General features: G+C 43.6%; 1 pseudogene across 1 annotated transcript; it reads left to right on the top strand.

Moving 5' to 3' along the window:
• The first annotated feature begins 529 nt into the window (after positions 1 to 529).
• On the top strand, positions 530 to 12292 carry LOC307081608 (protocadherin Fat 4-like; annotated as a pseudogene). Its single transcript has 5 exons — positions 530 to 2905; positions 3591 to 3910; positions 7158 to 9136; positions 9348 to 9351; positions 9933 to 12292. The product of its transcript is annotated as a protocadherin Fat 4-like (transcript).
• Positions 12293 to 20457: the final 8165 nt, after the last annotated feature.

Genomic DNA, 20457 nt, shown 5'->3' with positions numbered 1-20457 from the left:
GCTGCCGCTCTGCGCGCGTCCACAGAAAAAACGCTCTCCCTGGTACCGGATGTGAGACGTCATGTGATTCCACCATGATGGCTGTTTTCAGGATTTTCTTGTTGTTGCATATTTCAATCAATTTTTTTAGACCGCCTACGTGAAAAAATATTAATTGCAGATTCCCCAACACAATATATGGTCATCCTTGTCTGCCTTAATATTAGCTCATACGTGGGTTGTATCTGGACCTTGACAATAGAAAAAATCACTTGCATTGAAATCATTGCGATTTAAGCTTGGACATTATATGGACAGTTGATGTCGCTATGGAGAACTCTCAGACCCACAGAGTGTCGTCAGTAAGATAACCAGACTCCTCCTCTGTATGACGGGGCGGCCGTGGTCCACTACAGCTTTGTGTAGGGAAACACAAATGATGAGGAAGCAGCGAGGGAACGGCTGTGCACTATAAACAGCTATCTAGACTTAAACGTTTGTGTATCTTAATGCGTATGTTGTTGATATCCGGATTCATTGTGGCTTAGAAATGGAATACCGATTCGGATGTACATCGCTTTGGATACAAGTATGTGCTTTACTGTTTTTCACCGACTGGTCGGGAGCCCAGCTTTCCTATTCTGTACTCGAGGAGGTAGACAAAGGCTCCGTTGTGGGAATACCTCGCTATGGATTTAAACATTGACCTCAAAGATTTGGAATACAGAGAATTGCGGGTTTTGCCAGGACACTCAAAGAATTATTTTGGAGTTGATTTAAAAAACGGTGCGCTTTATGTTGGCGAAAGAATAGATCGCGAAGAGCTCTGTCCTAGCCTGGTAAAATGCTCGTTGAATGTAGAGGCTATGTTGAGCAATCCGGTGCATTTGCATCGCTTAGAGGTTAACATTGTGGATATTAATGATAACGCTCCATTTTTCCGTGAAAAGCTAAGGATATTAAACATTTCGGAATCCTCTTCTTCTGGTGAAAGATATCTACTCCCAATGGCCAAGGATGCAGATACAGGCAGCAACTCTATTAAGATCTACAGACTGAGCCAGAATGAACATTTCTCTATGGATGTACAGAGCGGGGAGGACCAGGGTGTTTCCGCAGATTTAGTGTTGCAGAAAGCTTTAGACAGAGAAAAGCAGTCCGTCATCAACCTTGTTTTAACCGCTTTCGACGGAGGAAAGCCACATAAATCAGGGACTCTAAAAATTGTTGTTAACATTATGGATGTGAATGATAACACTCCCATATTCAGCCAAACTCTTTCCAAGGCCCAGGTAAATGAAAACGCTCCCCCTCAGACTTCCATATTAACAATATCTGCGTCAGATTTAGACGAGGGAATAAACGGCGATATGATATACTCGTTTATCGTAAGGGGGGATTTTAATCCAGACCAGATATTTTCGATTAATTCACAGACAGGGGAAATAATAGTAAAAGGCAAACTCGACTTTGAGATAAAGCTTATGACATTTGTGTACAGGCGAAAGACAAAGGCACGCCGTCTCGTAGTGTGCACGGCAAAGTGCTGGTGGAAGTAACCGACGTAAATGACAACATTCCGGAGATTATCATCACGTCTCTTATGAGCCCTGTAAGAGAGGATGCTCAGATAGGGACGGTGGTCGCTCTGGTTACGGTGAATGATAAAGATGGAGGTAGTAACGGTATCACTAATTGCAATATATTAGGTTCGGTGCCATTTAAATTAAAACTAAACTACAAAAATTATTATTCATTAATTGTGGATGAGCCACTCGATAGAGAGCATGCCTCTGAGTATAGCATCACCATCATAGCCTGTGTTGAAGGGAGCCCGCCTCTCTCGAGCACCAGTGTTATCGCTGTCCACGTTTCTGACGTGAATGACAACGCGCCTCGATTCCCAGATCCAGTCATTTGTGTTTATGTGAAGGAGAATAGTCCAGTGGGAGCTACTATCTACACCATCAATGCAGTGGACCCCGATACAGATGATAATGCAAAAGTATCATACACACTGTTAGGGATTTCATCGGAAAGTACTCAGATTTCATCCGTTGTTGACATCAACTCAGTGACGGGAGATATATTCAGTCAGCAATACTTTAACTTTGAAGAGGTTAAAACGTTTCAAATCAAGGTCAAAGCCACCGATGATGGAGTTCCTCCCCTCAGCAGTAACGTAACAGTGAACGTCTTTATCCTGGATTAGAATGACAACAGTCCCGGGATATTAGCCCCCTATTCTGAACACGGCTCCGTTAACAGTGAGAACATTCCCTACTCTGCTGAAGCTGGATACTTTGTGGCTAAAATCAGGGCCGTAGACGCAGACTCTGGTTACAATGAACTGCTTTCTTATAGCATCTCTGAACCCAAAGGAACCAATCTCTTTCGGATCGGAACTGGCACCGGTGAAATCAGGACTAAGAGACGGATGAGTGACAATGACCTGAAAACTCACCCGTTGGTGGTGTTGGTTTGTGATAAAGGAGAGCCCTCCCTGACAGCTACTGTGTCTATTGATGTCGTTGTGGTTGAAAACACAGGAGACCTTCAGACTCAGTTCAGACACGTGCCGCTAAAGGAGGACAGCTTCTGTGCTTTAAACCTGTATTTGCTGATCGCCATTGCGTTGGTGTCAGTGACCTTTCTACTGAGTCTCATCAGTTTAATAGCAGTCAAATGCCACCGGACAGACAACAGTTTCAGCAGGTACAGCGCCCCAATGATCACCACCCACCCTGACGGGAGCTGGTCTTACTCTAAATCTACTCAGCAGTATGACGTGTGTTTCAGCTCAGACACACTGAAGAGTGACGTAGTAGTGTTCCCTCCACAATTCCCGCCTGTTGATGGAGAACTGATCAGTATAAACGGGGGAGACACTTTAAGCAGAACTCAGACCTTACCCAACAAAGACAAGGTATGTGATATTGGAGCAATGTGTCTGTATTTCTGTAAATCCATCACTGAATAGCATAATATATTTCTGGGCTGATCTGGAAACACAGTGTACCTCCCGTTTGACTTAAAAGTACATTTTTGCATAACATACACATGAGCAATGTGCATGATATCTTTAACGAAACCACCCATCCATGATAGCAATAGACCTCTCCATGGTGCTTATTCGCTTATCTTGAAGAACATTTTCAACCATTGCTATTCATTAAAGACGATCTGCAACGTTTTAATTGACTATGTTACGTTAACAAGCTGTCAGTCATAATTATGAAGGAATATTCATGAACAAAAAAAAGATTAATGAATGCATCCTCTTTCGTCTTATTGAACACTCGGTGTCACTCGAGACTGTGGAAATCCATGGATGGCCTCCGTCTAAAACTCCTCCCTTTTGTAAACGTCGGTCATCGACCATTTGTGTCGAGAGAGTATTCAAAGCGCTTGTGTATTTGCAGCCGCGGAGCTGACTGGATATTACGTCGGGTGAACCACGTATAAGACGGATCGATCTGAAACACTGGATATAGATGGTTGTTGTGATTTAATATTTTTCTCGGACAACGATGCCGTTTCGAGAACAAAGAGGATATGTTTGGGCTCATCTCGTTGTATTGCTTTGTCTCGTTTGCCGGTCTGACGCTCAGATATCATACTCCATTTCAGAGGATGCGAACAAAGGCACCGTAGTTGGGAATCTCGCGAAGGATTTAAAACTCAATGTGCAGGAATTGCCGTCAAGGGATCTACGCATTGTTTCTGGATACCGTAAGACATATTTCAACGCGGACTTACGGACTGGCAACCTCTTTGTTGATCACAGTATAGACAGGGAAGAGCTGTGTCCGAACACTGTCAAATGTTCCCTCAGAATACAAGCTGTGTTAAGCAATCCCGTCACTGCACACCGCATTGAAGTCAATGTTTTAGACATTAATGACAACTCGCCAACGTTCGCTGAAAAGTCGTACAATGTTAACATTTCAGAATCCTTAGCAACAGGAGAACGTTTTTTTCTTCCTCTAGCAGTTGATGCAGATATAGGCAGTAACTCTATAAAGACATACAGTCTCAGTTCGAATGAATATTTTTCAATCGATGTACAGAGCGGCGGGCAGCATAGTGTTTCTGCGGAGTTAGTTTTACAGAAAGCGATAGATCGAGAGAAAGAACCGGTTATTACACTTATTCTGACCGCGTTGGACGGCGGGAAACCTCCCAAATCAGGAACGTCTCAAATAACTGTGAATGTAATTGATTCTAATGATAACTCGCCTATTTTCAGCAAGTCACTGTATAAAGTCAGTGTTGCTGAAAATGCACTGGTTGGAACACTAGTGATACAGCTAAATGCAACCGATAAAGATGAAGGACTGAATAGTAAGCTTTTGTATTCCTTCATTAAACGGGGTAATATCGACCAATCAGATACCTTTCGTATTGATTCGGAAACGGGGAAAATAACAGTTGAGGGACGATTAGATTATGAGGACAGACCTGCCTATGAAGTACGGATAAAAGCAGTCGACCAGGGAAATTCGCCTCGCAGCGCTCATGCTAAACTACTGATCGAGATCACTGACGTCAACGATAATTCTCCGGACATATCTGTGACGTCACTGATGTCCCCCGTGAAGGAAGACGCAGAAATGGGGACAATTGTTGCCTTGTTGACAGTGAGTGACAACGACGGGGGACATAATGGCATGACAAACTGTAAACTGTTAGGATCCGTTCCTTTTCAGTTAAAGTCAAATTACAAAAATGATTATTCATTAGTCGTAAATTCCCCTCTAGACAGGGAGAGCGCCGGCTTTTACGACGTCACAGTTGAAGCCGTGGATGACGGGACGCCGCCTCTGTCCAGCACCACCGTCATTAGCATACAAATCGCTGATGTAAATGACAACGCGCCCGTTTTTCACGAGCCAGTGATTAATGTGTATGTTAAGGAAAACAGTAAGGTCGGAGCCATGATCTACACTATTAAAGCATATGATCCTGATTTAGAGGAGAATGCAAGATTAGTTTACACATTGGTAGAAAAACAACCAAGAATTGTTCCAATTTCATCCCTTGTTAATATTAATTCAGAAACAGGAGAAATTGTCAATCTTTGCTCTTTCAATTTTGAAGAGTTTAAAACGTTCACTTTTAAAGTTCAGGCCACCGACACTGGGAATCCTGCCCTTAGCAGCAACGCCACCGTTAATGTTTTCATCCTGGATGAGAATGACAACAGTCCCGGGATTTTAGCTCCCTATTCTGAACACGGCTCCGTTAACAGTGAGAACATTCCCTACTCTGCTGATGCAGGATACTTTGTGGCTAAAATCAGGGCCGTAGACGCAGACTCTGGTTACAATGCACTGCTTTCTTATCACATCTCTGAACCAAAAGGAACCAATCTCTTTCGGATCGGAACCAGCACCGGTGAAATCAGGACTAAGAGACGGATGAGTGACAATGACCTGAAAACTCACCCGTTGGTGGTCTTGGTTTGTGATAACGGAGAGCCCTCCCTAACAGCTACTGTGTCTATTGATGTCGTTGTGGTTGAAAACACAGGAGACCTTCAGACTCAGTTCAGACACGTGCCGCTAAAGGAGGACAGCTTCTCTGCTTTAAACCTGTATTTGCTGATCGCCATTGTGTCGGTGTCAGTGATCTTTCTACTGAGTTTCATCAGTTTGATAGCAGTCAAATGCCACCGGACAGACAACAGTTTCAGCAGGTACAGCGCCCCAATGATCACCACCCACCCTGATGGGAGCTGGTCTTACTCTAAATCTACTCAGCAGTATGATGTGTGTTTCAGCTCAGACACACTGAAGAGTGACGTAGTAGTGTTCCCTCCTCAATTCCCACCTGTTGATGGAGAACTGATCAGTATAAACGGAGGAGACACTTTAAGCAGAACTCAGACCTTACCAAATAAAGACAAGGTAAGATTTCCATGAGTTGGTTTCAAATACTATGAATATGTCCTCATCAAACTTTGTTTCTAGATTCAATAAACCCTTTTTTATCGAGCAAAAGTAAACATTGTTGTATGAACACTTACAATTGTATGATATCTTCCCTTTTGTGTTAGAAATTCTATGTCCAAACACGAATGTAGTTTTTCTTTAAATATGGGATCAATGCAAAACATTTATTCGAACAATAGCAGATGACAGTGTATCGTAACGCTGCTGACACCGTGTCGTTATTTATATGTGAACATCTATACATGCTATTGGTTTAAGTGGTAGATTAGCAATCTGAGCTTTTAGATCACAAGGTATAACTATGAAGGTAAAAGAGGGAGCCGCCGCTCTGCGAGCGTCGACAGTAAGAACGCTGTCCATGATACTGTACATGAGATATTATGTGACTCCGCCATGATGGCTGTTTTCAGGATCCTGTTACATAATGCAATCATTTCTTTAAGACAGTCCACTTGTCAAATTATTAAATGCTGATTCCCCAACATATTTTTTTTTCATCCTTATCTGCCGTTATATGTACTATTTCGTGGGATGTTGCTGGAAAATGTACAAATACATTAATTTCATCGAAATCATTGCGATTTAAGCATAGACATTATATGGACAGATGATGTCGCTATGGAGAACACTCCCAACGAGTTTCATCCGTACGATAACCAGACTCCTCCTCTGTATGACGAGGCGGCCGTGGTCCACTACAGCTTTGTGTAGAGAAACACAAATAATGGGGAAGCAGCGAGGGAAGAGCTGTGCGCTATAAACAGCTATCTAGACTTAAACGTTCGTGTAATGTAATGCGTATGTTGTTGATATCCGACTTCATTGTGGCTTAGAAATGGAATACCGATTCGGATGTACATGGCTTTGGATACAAATATGTGCTTCACTGTTTTTCACCGACTGGTCGGGAGCTCAGCTTTCCTATTCTGTACTCGAGGAGGTAGACAAAGGCTCCGTCGTGGGAAAACTCGCTAAGGATTTAAACATTGACCTCAAAGATTTGGAATACAGAGACTTGCGGGTTTTGCCAGGACACTCAAATAACTATTTTGGAGTTGATTGGAAAACCGGTGCGCTTTATGTTGGCGAAAGAATAGATCGCGAAGAGCTCTGTCCTAGCCTGGTAAAATGCTCGTTGAATGTTGAGGCAATGTCGAGCAATCCGGCGCTTAGAGGTTCACATTGTGGATATTAATGATAACGCGCCATTCTTCCGCGAAAAAGTGCGGATATTAAACATTTCGGAATCAACTTCCACTGGTGAAAGATATCTACTACCAATAGCGAACGATGGAGATACGGGCAGCAACTCTATTAAGAGCTACAGACTGAGCCAGAATGAACATTTCTTGCTGGATGTACAGAGAGGGGAGGACCAGGGTGTATCCGCAGATTTAGTATTGCAAAAAGCTTTAGACCGAGAAAAGCAGTCCGTCATCAACCTTGTTTTAACCGCTTTCGACGGAGGACAGCCACAAAAATCAGGGACTCTAAAAATTAATGTAAACGTAATTGATTTCAATGATAACACTCCCATATTTAGTCAAACTCTTTACAAGGCCCAGGTAAATGAAAACGTTCCACTTCAGACTTCCATATTAACAATATCTGCGTCAGATTTAGACGAAGGGATAAACGCTGAGATTGTATACTCGTTAATCGAAAGGGGAAATTTCAATCCGGAACAGATACTTTCTATTAATTCACGGACAGGGGAAATAACGGTAAAAGGCGAACTTGATTTTGAGAAAAACCCTGCTTATGACATTCGTGTACAGGCGAAAGACAAAGGCACGCCGTCTCGTAGTGTGCACGGCAAAGTGCTGGTGGAAGTAATCGACATAAATGACAACATTCCGGAGATTATCATCACGTCTCTTATGAGCCCAGTAAAAGAGGATGCTCAGTTAGGAACGGTGGTCGCTCTGGTTACCGTGAATGATAAAGATGGCGGAAGTAATGGTCGTACAAATTGCAAAATATTAGGATCGGTGACATTTAAATTAAAACGAAACTACAAAAATTATTATTCATTAATTGTGGATTGGTCTCTCGATAGAGAGCATGCCTCCGAGTATAGCGTCACCATCATAGCCAGTGATGAAGGGAGTCCGCCTCTCTCGAGCACCAGTGTTATCGCTGTGCACGTTTCTGACGTGAATGACAACGCGCCTCGATTCCCAGATCCAGTCATTAGTGTTTATGTGAAGGAGAACAGTCCAGTTGGAGCTACTATCTACACCATCAGTGCAGTGGACCCCGATACAGATGATAATGCAAAAGTATCGTACACGCTGTTAGGGATTTCATCAAAGAGTACTCAGATTTCCTCCATTGTTAACATCAACTCCATGACGGGAGATATTGTCACTCTGCAATCCTTTAACTTCGAAGAAGTTAAAACGTTTCAAATAAAAGTTAAAGTCACCGATGGTGGAGTTCCTCCCATCAGCAGTAACGTTACAGTGAACGTCTTTATACTGGATGAGAATGACAACAGTCCCGGGATTTTAGCCCCCTATTCTGAACACGGCTCCGTTAACAGTGAGAACATTCCCTACTCTGCTGATGCAGGATACTTTGTGGCTAAAATCAGGGCCGTAGACGCAGACTCTGGTTACAATGCACTGCTTTCTTATCACATCTCTGAACCCAAAGGAACCAATCTCTTTCGGATCGGAACCAGCACTGGTGAAATCAGGACTAAGAGACGGATGAGTGACAATGACCTGAAAACTCACCCGTTAGTGGTGTTGGTTTGTGATAACGGAGAGCCCTCCCTGACAGCTACTGTGTCTATTGATGTCGTTGTGGTTGAAAACACAGGAGACCTTCAGACTCAGTTCAGACACGTGCCGCTAAAGGAGGACAGCTTCTCTGCTTTAAACCTGTATTTGCTGATCGCCATTGCGTCGGTGTCAGTGATCTTTCTACTGAGTCTCATCAGTTTAATAGCAGTCAAATGCCACCGGACAGACAACAGTTTCAGCAGGTACAGCGCCCCAATGATCACCACCCACCCTGACGGGAGCTGGTCTTACTCTAAATCTACTCAGCAGTATGACGTGTGTTTCAGCTCAGACACACTGAAGAGTGACGTAGTAGTGTTCCCTCCTCAATTCCCGCCTGTTGATGGAGAGCTGATCTGTATAAACGGAGGAGAAACATTAAGCAGAACTCAGACTTTACCAAATAAAGATAAGGTAAGATTTGACATGCTGAAATTCAGTTGGTTTCATTTGTTGTGATTCTCTTTGGGCACACAATGTAACCAAACCATTTTTATTTTTAAATTTGTGATCGATTCAAGGTCCTGAACTTCGTTTGTACTACATCTCACACATGAAGCTCTGTAGTTGTGCAGTGATAAGGAAGAGGTAACCTCAAAAAAGTGTGTAAAATATCTCCCATTAGGCATGTAACAATGCCTTGACCTTCGCTTGCTTTTGCTTGCTCTGCAATTTTCTCTTCAGTTGCTGACACTCATCCAACCTTTTAGCTCCATTACAGTAGTTTTTCACTCATAAAACAACAAGGCTTGTATAAAAACATTTAAATCCAAGCATAAGGAAGGCTGCTAAATTGTTTAATGTGATTATGCCTGATTAGGACTGTGACGAAACAGTAATGGAAGATATGAATCCCATTAGTGCCAAGTTATCTCCAATTCTTTAGAAGTATTTCACTTTTCTTTATTTCCACAAGTCGCCACTGTCATCTCGTTTGTGGACACACTTTTTTTTATGTCAGTAGCTCCTCCCTTACCGTGCACGAGAGAGCGCAGCCGGCTTTGTTCGCTGGTGAGAATGGACTGACTGTCTGGTGGTGTGTCATGGGTGGTTGGGTTGCGGGACTATATTCAGCAGTACCACTGCGAATTAATGTATCTCTGAAAACTATTCTACCGAAAGGTTATAATCAGGATGCTTCAACAATGGAATATTTTTGCGGTTTTAATTGTTTTTTGTATTTTGCTATTACACGTTCCAAAAATCCAAGCGACACACATTGCGTATACTGTGTCTGAGGAGTCGAAGGCAGGAACTATTGTGGGGAATTTAGCGAAGGATTTGCATCTGGACATCCTACGCTTGGCGTCTCGGGGTTTTCACATCTCTGGACCTAATGCGAGGTATTTCGACATCAATGGAAAGACGGGGGTTCTCCTCGTTAAAGACCGAATAGATCGCGACCAGCTCTGTTCTCGTAACGCGAAGTGTTCTCTAGAATTGGAGGCCATTGCGAACTCCCCGCTGAATCTATATCGCTTTGAGGTTCAAATATTGGATATAAACGACAACGCACCCTTATTTCGGATACCAGAATCATCACTGGATGTATCAGAGTCGTCTCTTCCAGGGGAAAGATTCACACTTCCTCAAGCGTATGACGCGGACGTCGGTAGTTTCTCGGTGAAGGGCTACAAACTCAGTCAGAACGGCCATTTCTCCCTGGATGTACTGAATAGTGGAGAGCACGGCACGTCTGCTGAGTTAGTCCTGCAAAAGGCTTTAGATCGAGAAAAGCAGTCGGTTGTTAAACTAACACTGACCGCAGAAGACGGAGGCAAACCTCCCAGATCTGGAACCTTACAGATCACCGTTAATGTAGAAGATGTTAACGACAATGTCCCCCTCTTTGACAAACCACTATACAAAGCCAAGGTGTTTGAAAACACGCCGCAGGGTACGAGCGTGCTTACAGTACATGCAAATGATTTAGATGAAGGCTTAAATTCTGAAATTGTGTATTCATTTATCAACCACGATAATGATAATATTGTTGACGTATTTGCCATCGATTCGGCGACCGGAGTGATAACAGTAAAAGGTACATTAGATCATGAAAGAAACAATGCAATTGAAATGCGTGTGCAAGCAAAGGACAAAGGATCAACTACAAGAGCTTCACATTGCAAAGTATTGGTCGAAGTCACGGATGTGAATGACAATCCACCAATAATATCTATCACTTCATTAGTAGACACGATCAGGGAAGATGCGTCGCCCGATACAATGGTCGGCCTAATAACTGTAAAAGACAACGACTCCGGTAAAAACGGCATGGTTGATGCAAGGTTAACTGATAATGTACCATTTGTAATAAAAAATACATACAAAAATCATTATTCTTTAGTGGTAGATGGGGCGCTTGACAGAGAAAAGGCCTCAGAATATAATGTCACCATAATTGCGACGGACGAAGGCAATCCGCCCCTTACGAGTACCAGCGTTATCGCCGTACTGATATCTGATGTGAATGACAACCCTCCACATTTTTCAGAATCGATTGTTCATATTTTTGTGAAAGAAAACAGCAACTTTGGTACTGTAATTTATACAATGAAAGCCGATGACGACGATGTCAATGAAAATGCCAAAGTCACGTTTTCTTTATTGGACAACGATAACAAAATTAACCAAATAGCATCGATGTTAAACATTAACTCAGAGACGGGGGACATCGTCAGCCTAAAAAGTTTCAACTATGAAGAGATCACAACGTTTCAATTTAAAGTTCAGGCCACAGACTCTGGAGTTCCCCCCCTCAGCAGTAACGTGACAGTCAATGTTTTCATCCTGGATGAGAATGACAACAGTCCCGGGATTTTAGCCCCCTATTCTGAACACGGCTCCGTTAACAGTGAGAACATTCCCTACTCTGCTGAAGCGGGATACTATGTGGCTAAAATCAGGGCCGTAGACGCAGACTCTGGTTACAATGCATTGCTTTCTTATCACATCTCTGAACCCAAAGCAACCAATCTCTTTCGGATCGGAACCAGCACCGGTGAAATCAGGACTAAGAGACGGATGACTGACAATGACCTGAAAACTCACCCGTTATTGGTGTTGGTTTGTGATAACGGAGAGCCCTCCCTGACTGCTACTGTGTCTATTGATGTCGTTGTGGTCGAAAACACAGGAGACCTTCAGACTCAGTTCAGACACGTGCCGCTAAAGGAGGACAGCTTCTCTGCTTTAAACCTGTATTTGCTGATCGCCATTGCGTCGGTGTCAGTGATCTTTCTACTGAGTCTCATCAGTTTAATAGCAGTCAAATGCCATCGGACAGACAACAGTTTCAGCAGGTACAGCGCCCCGATGATCACCACCCACCCTGACGGGAGCTGGTCTTACTCTAAATCTACTCAGCAGTATGACGTGTGTTTCAGCTCAGACACACTGAAGAGTGACGTAGTAGTGTTCCCTCCTCAATTCCCACATGTTGATGGAGAACTGATCAGTATAAATGGAGGAGACACTTATGGCATGACTCAGACATTACCCAACAAAGACAAGGTATGTTGTCTTGGAAAGCCCACCACTTATTGTTTGTTTATCTGCCATCATATGTGAAAAAAATGAATATAATGCGTCTAAATTACCTTTCTGCGATTGGTATCTGAATTACCTGAATTCAACTGAATTCAACCTTTTTATTGACCATTAGTCCACATGGCTTCGACCCTTGATATCCGTACTTTGAGAGTTTTAAGGGTCATTGGTTTTGCAGACTGTAATCCTTCAGCCTCTATGATGAGCTGTCCATGGTTCTGATAGTGTGGAGGATTCTAGCAAGCTTTCCGCAAGGTTGTTGGGCTGTATTTGTGATTCCAGATGTACTGCAAAAAGTAAGCATTACCTTGTTAAATCCATATGGTTATAAGAATACCGAGGGGGTATTTCAGCTGTCTACTTCCATGTCTGTTGTAGGCTTTACTACTACTACTACTACTACTACTACTACTACTATACGATGATTAGAGGTAGTGGAAGCGGTAGTCCATTACTAGAATAGTAGTAGTATACTACTACTACTACTACTACTACTACTACTACTACTACTACTACTACCACTAATAATAATCAACATATTCCTACATAAATCATAATTGAACTAGTATTCTGCTAATCATAATAACAATACAAATGTTATTGTCTTTTTTATTAACTCAAATTCTAAGCTACTAACTTACCAGCACTACTACATTTTATTTAACCTTTTACTAGATTATAAAACATTGTGCAATTCTCAGTAATAAGGGTTCAGTCATAAAAGCACGCCATGCTGTTCCATTGTCAGTGCAGTGTATCTGTCAGTGGTTAGGGTGTAGTCTCCTCTAGCTTCCATTATCAGTGTTGACTCTGTGTTACTCCCCCTGCCATGCTGGAGCCCTGCTTCTTCTTAGCCTCATGCTTTCTCCCTCTTGTGTTTCTGAGTTCCACTTGATTTTCTTTTTCTTTCTCCTGTTGAGTTTACGTCAAATCATAAAGGCCTATAGCTGTAAAGCATTACTTCCAGGAACTATACATCAATTAATATAAATGAAAAGCACCAAGGCACTACTACATATTTTACGTTGGACATGTAACTGATTTGTGACTATTAGCATTCTTATACGAAGCACATTTGTTGTACAGCACCTAGGTTGCTGGGCTGACTAGGTGAATACACGCGCTCTCTCGTGTGCCGTTTTCCCTTTCTCCTCTGACAAGCCTCTTTCCATCCCCCTCTCCCCGCCCCTCCCCCGCCTCCCTCTGCAAGGGAGCAGCTGAGACCAGTTACTGGGAATTAGCTATGCTCTCTCCAGACATGCTCTCTATTTGCCCCAACACGGTGTAGACATGCATCCATAACTGCACATAAACATATCAATAGCCTATGAAACGGTGCGTGATCGAGCATTATTGTAGGGAATCGTACAGAAATAACCGTGGTACATTTAATTATTTTCTAATACAAATACAGATTAAATATCGCAGCATTTAATGCATTGTACTATAGTTGGTGTTGTATAAATTATGAACTTGAAACATTTGCATTTTATTTAAGAAATGTTTTCTTGATATCGTTTATTATAGAAGTCATTGTTATCCGTCATACTGGCAAGGCTGTGATTCATCGATGCCGTCATTCGGACACCACACCATGACCCTATTTCAGGGAGTGGCCCAGTATAAACACGCATTGCATTATTCAGCCAAAGTCTTCGTTGAGCTCGTTAAATGTGGTGTGTCCCAACCAGCGTTGTTCTGTGTGCTCCTATGAGCTTTGCATACGGCAGGTCGTGGTTTGTGTAAGTGGGTCAGCGCGTGCTTTAAAAATGGCAGCGCGCATCGCTTGACTTGAATGAAAGTGTTGCTGTCATTCGCCACCAGTACGAGGCACAAACTGTTCGATTCTGAATGCCGCGTCGTTCTCTTCTCTGCATATTTCCCCCTAACAATGCTCGGGGCTCTTTCTGTGCGTTTGTGGCTGAAAATAGTGCTGTCTATGCTGCAGCTCTGAAGTCAAAGTCGAGGGGGGAGGGGTCGGTAATTTTCCGCTATGCGCTGCAGCAGCAGGGAGCTTTCAGTACCGGCGAATCTACGCTGAGAGTTCGATTTGGCTCTCCCTCGTCCCCAGCTCTGCAGTTGGGCGGGGCTGATGGTGGCACAAGCATTTCTACTGTCAATCTCAGTTAAGCCGCTATGACCGGAAAAAAATCCCAGGAAATAAGGCAGAGGCTTAACCGTCCCTGCCTCAGGTCACTGTGGGTTGCGTGCGAGCCGTTGTCAAACGGTGGTGATTGGGAAGACGAACAACAACTCAAAGTAGTAGCCTACTGTTATGTGTATAGTTGTGCGGATTTCACGACGGCAAGACGAGTTGGCAAGCGTTACATAAAAAAGCTTTTCGAACCCTGCTGACTTCACTGCCGCAAATGCACTCAATAATTAATTCTCTGCATTAGCCTGCTCGAGGCGGCAGAGTGCTCTGCCGGCTAAGCAGCACTGCATTGACGGAGCAGGGGAAAGGTGACATTTATTGGTGATCATTTCTGATGTAGGCTACACCATTAATTGTTCTACAGTATGTAGTCACAAACAACGAGTAATACACGTTAGGTTCTACAACAACACAAATAAACGGCACGGTTGAATGAGCTTTAATAATTTTCTATTGGTCGCCACAGGAGCTATATATTTTTTCATATTTCTCTCTCCCTCATCTCTGTTGCGGTAGGGGCAGTATGCTGCTATAGGCTCATTTAGCCTGTGTGTGCCCTTGTGTACACTTCCTGTTGTCCACCCCACCACCCCTCCCCTCCCTACAAGGGTGTGTCCTTTGTGAGGTTGGCTCTTCCAGACAAGGTTGCCATGGAGACCATCCTGAGCAGTAATGAAGTAATGTGCTCGTGCGTTTCCAGGGAGCTGCCAGTGTGCACACCCACCCCCATCTCCTACCTCAGTGTGTGATATTACCAGATGGCACTAACGCACATCGCATGATAGTGAGACAAACAGGCACATGTAAGCTTCCCGAGATGACAGCATGAGAAGCTATCCAGCTGAAAGGAAGGGGAGAGAAAGTGAGGTCTTGTAAAAGGAAAGAAATGTGAATATGTGAGAATAAATATTAGGACAAAAATGCATTTAGTACATTCAGCCGAGACCAAGAGTGGAACCAAGAGCCTTAGAAGCAAGCATTAAGCATGAGATAGCAAGAAGAAGAGTGACGAAAGAAAATACACAAATAAAAAACGTTAAATATGTCCCCAGCAGCTGATTGAGAACAGCAGAGGATTAGCATTGGTCACAGATGAAAAGGGACGGATTTATCACCCCACCCTTCCTGTTTCTCCCCAGCTCTCCCCCCCCCCTGTCCCACTGACTTCCAGTTCTCTATTCCAACGCTGTTATGTTTGGTGTGGCTTGGGGATGTTGTTTCTCCCCGTTAGATGGGCTTTGTCATGCTCCAAACAGCGGCTAGCATCCAAAGGCATCCTTTCTCTCTCCCTCTCTCTCTCCCTGTCTCTCTCTCTCTATCTCTCTCTCTCTCCCCCTATCTCTCTCGCTCCCTCTCCGGTGAGGACACAAAGCCAGGGAGCCCTGAGAGGGACGTGTGAGCAAAGCCTGCCTGCTCTGGCCGCGATAGCTTTGTTTGCCAACGCGCTCCGAATCTGCTTTACGTACGCACAGGCAGAGCCCGGAACAGGCGAGGCACTGTTTAACCGACGAAGGGGCTCTCGAGGGAGCCATCTTTCCTTGCGGCTGTTAGGTCCTTCATGCCCTTTAACATGAAAGGGATGGCACGCGGGGAATATGCCAAGTAAGCAGTGTGCCCTCTTCCCTGCTGGGCTACGTGGTAGAGGCATCGAGGTGTTGAGACTGTCTTTGGATTATAAATCTATAGGAGGATGTGATTCATTGTGGTTGTTGCTCAAATGTATTATGCTAGTTATACTTTGATGATAACCCTTTGGGTCTTACAGTTAATTATGATATGAATTCACCCGTTACTGGGACCAGATTATCCCTCCACTATTTGGGATGAATACTCCTAGGTACCTTCATTTAAAAAAGGACTGCAGTAATTCAGGTGTTTTCTTTACTTCTTGTAATCCATGAAAAGAACATGGATTTAGGGTTTACCTTGAATTAACACACACACACACACACACAGTAAATTGTGCGTGGAACGCATTGCACTATGGCACTGGATACCACATGTACTGTTAATACAACAAAAGAGTGTTCACACTTTAAATCAGGACACAGCTGAAGATGATCACACATGTTTTTTGTGTGTCACATCAACACTCACTGTTATAATCAGCTGTAAATCATAACAAAGAACATCACGTGACATAACTTATACTCATTCCCTAATTTGACTCAGGGGGTGTATAGTCTCGTGTGCTGTTGTACCTCTCACTTCTGACAATCTTTCTCCGAGCCCATTAGTTCTTAATTAATGTGTCATAGAAAGCTGAACGTTGTCATTTGGCTTTGAGTGTGGATATGCTGAGTGACGTCTCTCCATCCTCTGTGGACAGGAATGAGTTCACAAGTGTGACAGAAAAACAACTCAATCTTTCCTTGTTTGGATTAAATTCCCTTTCAACATCCTAATTGAAGCTACACGCTCACACTTTAGACATTTGACATTAGCCGTCCTATACAGTACCTATATATCCACAAAGAAAGTGTAACATTAATAACCAGTTTCTTAAAATCTCCAGGGTGGGTTGGCACTAGAACCCGAGGGAATGGTGTGATTACATCAGAGTCTAAAGTGTACAATTTGAGTAGGATTGACATGCGGCACAATCGGTGTGAAGAACATGTCGCATTGAAATGGCCAGCAGACGAGACAAATCAAAAAACAGGACCCATTCAAATGACTGCCGTTATTTAAGAAAACAATTTTCCTAAATAACCACAAACAACGTGGCTTTATTGTTAAACTAATGGAAGATGACACATTGCATATTGCATGATAGCTGTTTCAATAATGGGAGAGGCTGCTGTAGTGAATAGCTTGTCCTGCCTCATCTGTTACACTGTCCTTTCTCCTCTCGCCCCTGGGGGAGCCCATGCTCTTACTATTGCAGCCAAAGCCTGCCCCCCCCCCCCCCATCTCTCTCTCTCTCTCTCTCTCTCTCTCTCTCTCTCTCTCTCTCTCTCTCTCTCTCTCTCTCTCTCTCTCTCTCTCTCTCTCTCTCTCTCTCTCTCTCTCTCTCTCTCTCTCTCTCTCTCTCTCTCTCTCTCTCTCTCAACACGTGGAAGTACCCATATCCACCAATAGAGGGGACAATTTCACAATTTTTGCAGCGTTGGAGAACCATAAGCCAGATAATACTTGTTCCGTTAGTATTAGTAATACATAATCACGTATGGTTTTGTTTGCTTCCACCCTGTTCCAGACATCCTGATGTCACAATATTACCCACGCAGCAGAAGTAGCAATGTGGCTAGTGACGCTGTTTCAGCCAATAATCAAAGTAAAATAAATAATTGTAAAAGAGGTTTACAAATGATTTTTCTATTATATGTGCCAATAAGTTCGGTTTTTAGGCAACACAGACATTGTTATTAGCAACCCGCCTAGTCAAAGCTTGCATGTCCTTCTCTCTAATTCCCTCACTCACAAATATGCCGATTTGATTAGAAAATCTGTCTCCATCACTAGCTACAAATAAATTGAACCTAGACACGGTTCCCTCTTCCACTTAGAATTGCTCACTTGCAAACGTTACATCCACATTTTAACCCTCCCGCCCTGAACTGATTTACATACATTTTTTAAGTATACACATATTTGTATACACACAGTATAACAGATGTCCATCTATAATCAGCGTGCCAGTTCTGGGGTCATCCTCTTTTGATTAAAGCAATGTTAATTTATGTTATATTTGATGAAAGTCACCTCATTATTAATGCTGTCTCGTCTCATTGCCGACTTTATCTTCTTTAGTTACAGGGGTAGATTTGGGAAAGTCAGAGGGCACTAAAAGTGGAAGATATGTTCACACCCTTCACACAAACGTATGTCCCCCTCTGTCATTGGCGTGTGGTTGCCAGGTTTTTATGTTGTGTTTTTACATTTTGACATGTGTGTGTCATTAAAACATTATCTTACCCTCTAATTCAGCATCAGGTCTGTCTGCTTCGCTACAGCTCTCAGTTTTCCCTCTGCATCACAGAAAGCACAGAGGGTCGAGGTCTGCTGCATGTGGCATAGCAGACGCTCATTGGAGAAAATACAAATGGGTTTTATAGTGCCAACGATTACTGTATTAATGAGATTGAGCCTCTGTGAGCAGAGAGTCATGAATATTGTGACCATCTTGCATAATAGATACGCAGAGTGTTAATATTCCGGCAGCAATAAGGTCCTGCCCTGCCGAAGTGGAGTCAGAAATGTTTAACTTACTGACTGTACTTACTTCAGTACCAGCCCCACCAACTGTCTCACACACACACACACACACACACACACACACACCCACACACACACACACACACACACACACACACACACACACAGCTGGTAGTCGGTGTGAAACCCCCTCAGCAGAACACCAGTTTGAGGGGCAGGGGAACTCGAGGAACGAGCTAATTGAGCAAAGGATGAGAACACAACAGGGAAACAGAAAGGAGGAGGGAACTCGGCAGCCAATTACGCCTGTGATATCAGCGCCTGCTGTAGCAGAACGGCCGTCTGTTGTTCCTCAGGTGGATTAGCGGAGATAACTTCATCTGCAGCCCCTTGAGTGAAAACCAAAATAATCCACAGCTCTGTGCCTCGCAGTTAACACTGGAGCAGATGGGCGTCGCCCCAACAGGTAATTCAAACACACAGAGAGAGTCTAAAGGAGAGAGAGGAAGGGATGGAGAATGTGTTAAGACAGAACGAGTAAGATTTTGGAGAACCTGCCTCACAATAAAGGGGCAGTTATTCCAAACAGGGAAATAGCGAGGCAGCTAGATGTGAAAGGCCACCGGGCTAGGTGTAAAACCAGCGGCGTGTGTAATTGACGAGATAACAGGGGCCCTTTTGTTGGTTTCCTCATGCTGCCTCAAAGGTGCAGACGGCCCTGTTGGGGGACCGTGGTAAATGTCAGCACTAGCACGGCCGCTTCATGAAATACTTGCTTGCATCAGTTCAGTAAAAAATAACATTTAGACTTTTCCAAGGCTCAGTGAAGGTGAAAATACACACTGAAAATCATCTACTCATGCAGCCACCAGCTCAACATATGGAGACTTTACATAAGCCTATGCATTCGTTTCGCTAGCGCGTGTGTGTGTGTGTGTGTGTGTGTGTGTGTGTGTGTGTGTGTGTGTGTGTGTCTGTGTGTGTGTGTGTGTGTGTGTGTGTGTGTGTGTGTGTGTGTGTGTGTGTGTGTGTGTGTGTGTGTGTGTGTGTGTGTGCACGTGCGCGTGTTTGTAAAAAGAGGCACTTTGGTATCTCTACTTGTATTCATCTATTGGCACCACCCAGTGACTCACAGTCCACTTCCCTGTCTGGTTGCCAGCTGCAGTCGGCAGCACAGGGCTGGCCGGGCGTGGGTGGAACGAGCTGCCTGTTCTCCGCGGTGAGCACACGGAGACGAGCCAGGAGGCGGACTTGCACCAGCGTGTCGGTTGATTTATGTCAAATGATTTAGAGCAAAAGGGGCTCAGATAAAAATATCAGATAGGCCATGGCGTTGCACGCACACTTTCAAAGACAAAGAGAGCGACATTGAATGTTGGGTCATTGTATTGACAGTTAACTCTATTCGGTTTTGTTTTCATTTCACTCAAGGCTTTAGAACGGCAGGCCGAAACAGAAGCAGTAACCGCAATACAGATGTTCCTGATGATGTCTAACTGGTATCAGGCATGGCACAATGTTTCCTGCACTGTGTTTACCCAGAGGACTGTAAGGTTGTCAAGCAAGCTCTGTTGCCGTCGGAGTATGACCCAACCAAATTGAACAGAATCTAGATTATTGAGGTACATGCGTTCAGAGACTGTAGTAATTACAAAATGAGAAGCAGCCAGGTTATTCACTCAGCTAGGGATGTTGTTTCCTGACCACCTGCGACCATATTTGGCAATTAATGTTATATTTGGGTTGAAATTAAGCTTTGCAATGAATGGGGACATGCATAACCCACCAAATGGCTATTAATGTATTCTAGTAGTGCGGTAATTAGACTAATGCATGACAATGTATCACATTGACTCACTAATGTTACACTGCC

The sequence above is a fragment of the Pollachius pollachius genome, assembly GCF_949987615.1.
Source record: "Pollachius pollachius genome assembly, chromosome: 10".
Taxonomy (NCBI): Eukaryota; Metazoa; Chordata; class Actinopteri; order Gadiformes; family Gadidae; genus Pollachius; species Pollachius pollachius.
The sequence above is the reverse complement of the archived record's forward strand: the minus strand, read 5'-3'. Positions and strand labels throughout refer to the sequence as shown.